The following is a 3,757-nucleotide window of genomic DNA, read 5'->3' on the forward strand; positions in this document are numbered from 1 at the left end:
GGGGCCGCGGGGGCCGGGGGCGGCTTCGACTTGGCGGCCGCCTGCCCAGGGCCGGGGGCGCTCACTATTCTTAGCAGCGATTACTCACCGCCGCCGCAGCTGCTAGGCTGGGCCCCGCAGCCGCGACGACAGCGACAGCCCTGTCAGGTAGGCGCTATTGTCACCCCATCGTTCAGACCGGGAGACTGAGGCGCGCGGAGGCGAAGTCACCTGCCCAAGGTCACGCGGTCGGTGAGCCCGGATTGCACCCCGGGTCTGCCTGACTCGAAAGTGGGTGCTCTTAACTTTGGGACGCGGACAGGGCCAGCCCGTCAAAGCCCAGAGCTCGCTGCTGGGTCGCATTCCGGTGTGTCTGTCTTGTGTCTGTCCTGGGATGCCCCATGTGTCGCCTCAGCGCTTGTAGTCCGTTCTTGGACCCTACCCAGCGCCCCCTCCAGGTTAGAGTAGAAGTGGCATTCAGGTCCCTGTGCGGAGGGCTTCCGGTCACTTTGGAGCTAGAAAACCCAGTTCCAAATTAAGCAAGGACCCAGCAAGGCCCCTGCTGCGTCTCAGAGCCGAGCTGGACCTATACGATCGAGCCCCCTCCTTGCTTCCTCCGCCCTCCACCCCCACCCCCGCCGCCTTGTCCGCATTCCCCTTTCCCCCGCCCAGAACAGCAGGCTCTTCCTCTGCTCGCGTTAAACGGTCTCCCCAGCCCGCAGTCCCCCGCCCCTCGGGGGCCATCCCCCGAAGTCACCTGTTGCCTGTCTGTGCACCTGTTGCCTGTGTCTTCTGCTTTAGAATGTGAGCCCCAGAGGGCAGGGACGCTGTGTCGGCTCGTGGACCCCCAGCGCCGGGCACGTTGCAGCTCCTCAATAAATATCTGTTGAATGAGTGAATAAACAACGTATTAGACACGCTTTTTAAAACCTCAGTCATGAACGTTCCAGAAGGTGTCCACTTCCAGCCCAAGTTAGAGGTGTGACGTCAGAAGCCCAGGCTCCTTTTAGGTGGGGTTGGTGATGATGATGCCTGTCTGGTGCTCCGGGAGACAACTGGTCTCCCGCAGGCTCTCCCTCCTCCTTGTGACCTCTCCTACCTTGGGACACACTCCTACCTCAGGACTCCTTGTCCCTTGCCTGCAAGCTGGCCTTCCAGGCCTGCCTCAGCCCTCTTGTTCAACCCCTGAATATATTCCATTCATTATATAAATCCCTAGCAAAGTCATTGAGTACATTTTCCTTCACCTTATAATGGTAATTGGGTAATGATTTGTGCAACCTTTTGTTAAGTGTCTGTCTCTCCCATGGGGCCTATGTCTGTCTCATCCCCTGCTGTACCCTTGGCTCTAGCACGGCAGCGCCTGGACCATACACAGTAGGAAGCCCAAGCAGCGGGACCCTCCCAGGGGCTCCACCAGCTACATGCTCACCCCCGTCCCCAGTGTCAGACCCTTCACCCAGGTTGGAATTGAGTGGGCTCAGTACTTATTGTTAGGAGTCTCACCATTCCTCGGACTTCTCACAAACCCAAGAGCTCCTGGGATTGCAGACCCGGTCAGGTCTGTCTGAAAAAGAAAATCAATCCCCTTTCCCTACATCTTTTCTAAAAAGTCAAGCTATAACTTGTATAATGCAAAATCTACCCTGTTGAAGTGTGTTAAACCAATTCCGTGGCTTTTTTGTAGAGTCACCAAGTTATGCAACCATTCCCAGAAATTCCAGAAGGGATCCATCATTCTATGAGGAAACTCAAACCCATTGACCACCTCTCCCCACCCCACACCCCACAGCTGGAGAGAACTAATCTGCGTTCTGTCAGCGTGGGTTCGAGCCCTGGCCCCTGCACTTCCTGTAGAGAGGAAATCACGCATTATGTGACCGTCTGTGTCTGGCTTCTCTCACTTAGCATAATGCTTCAGGGGGATCTCTGCAGCAGCGTGTGTCCAGATTTTTCATTTCCATGGCTGAAGTTTCCCCGTCTCTGCCCCACAGAGGCTGCCTGTGACCTCCAGGTTTGTGGGAGTGGGTGGAGGACAGGCAGGAGGCTGATTATAATCACAGCTGGGCCCTTTATTCTAGGGAGGTGAACTGAACAATGAGTATGTAAAAAGACTTTGGATTAAAACTTGGTTGGGGGTCAGATATCAAACTGAACCAAGTGAAAGCTCTGGAACCTCTTCTAGCACAAATCAGCTGCTTTGGCGTTAAGAGCCTGCATGCTCAAACCATGATTAGCACCCCGAGGCTGCCAAGAGAGCCATGTAATGAGTCCCCCGCAGTGGCGCTCGTCCCTTGGTGTTTCGGGGTGTTCCGCTCCCGCCCCCAGCCTCTGTACTCTGCAGGAAGCCCTCTCCTGCAGGGACCCTCCCTGAGTGTCCCTTCCCTCTGCTCCTATTGCATCCTTCCGCTGCACGGCGGTGTCAAGGCAAAACCTCAGACTCCACATGTCCACCCCACACAAACCTCCCTTGCTTCTCTGTTTCCCTGACAAGGCTCTGAATTCCTCAGCAGTGTCCGCTGTCCTGGTCCGTGCAGTGGGTGTCAGCCTGACCAGGAAATCAATCTTTCTCTCTCTTCTCTCCTTGTTTTGTTCCTCTTGGAATACATTTTTTACCTTTGACTCCTGGACAGTGCTGGTTCTTCTCCCTCTCCAATTCGCCCAGGAAGGGGCCTCTTCAGCAAGGAGCGGGCTGGGTCCAGCCGGGGGTGGCACTGTTGGCTGTGTTGGGTAGGGCATCCAATGGATCCCCGGCATGGGCCAGTGTGGCCCTCACCCTTACTTCTAGCGGGCGGCTCACGCCTCAGCCACTGTGCCTGCCTTCTCCATCGGGGTGGCCTTGCAGTGGGCCCGCCAGATGCCCTCAGCTATGGTTGCTGCCCAAGGCTTTCTCCCCCCATAGGTAACCCCGGCCCTGCACAGGTTAGAGGAGAGGGGTGTGCCGCAGTGCAGGCAGGCCCACTCTCTGCTCTGCCCTGCCTCCCTGCGCTGGTCTCCCTGCCATGTTCCCTCTATTTCCAGGGTCTGACCAGTGGGCTTCTATCCCTTCCCTTTGTGCCTAGGGCTGAGCTACAAGTCCCACCCAGCCTTACCCGCTTGTTTCTAGCGAGCGCCCCCGTCTTCTCACTAGCGCCCCCTGTAGGAACAGGAAGGAATGGTTCTTAGTTCCCTTTCTTGCCCGGCCGTGGGTTCCCCACTCGCTGCCCTCTGCTTTCCTTCCCAGGGGGCCGTGGACCCCAGCAGTCAGGGTGGAGGCTTTAAACAGGCAGGCAGGGTCCAGGGTCACTCCGACGCTCAAACCTGAGAGCGTCCCCAGCACGCGTAGCTTGGGGAGTGTCGTGAGCCCGCTGGCAGAGTGTGTGCGACGGCCAGGGTTCCCCTCTCCGGGCAGCGTCCTGCCTCCCCTTCCGTCCGCTCCTCTCCTCCATCCCCTGCTCAGCTTCTCTCTCTTGAACCCGGCACCAGCGGGCTGGCTGCTGTGAACCTGCTCCGCTCGAGGTCGCGGGTGACACCGTGTGGCCGCACCCAGCTTGCGGCCTCGCCTTCCTCTCTCCTCGGACAGAGCGAGTGCCCCCTCGTGCTCCCTCCTGGCTTCCTTCTTCCTGCAGCCCCCGCGTGTCTGTCCCCTCGGCCGTCCCTTTGCGGCCTGACCTGTCCTTGGCGGCCCGTGCTGGTCTCTGAGCTACAAGTCCCACGCAGCCTTACCAGCCTGTTCCTGGCGCCCGCCCCCTGCCTTCTCACCAGCGCCCCCTGCAGGAAGCGGGCGGAATGGCTCTTA

Source organism: Chinchilla lanigera, unplaced genomic scaffold (genome assembly GCF_000276665.1).
Source record: "Chinchilla lanigera isolate Chin_1 unplaced genomic scaffold, ChiLan1.0 scaffold00037, whole genome shotgun sequence".
Classification (NCBI taxonomy): Eukaryota; Metazoa; Chordata; class Mammalia; order Rodentia; family Chinchillidae; genus Chinchilla; species Chinchilla lanigera.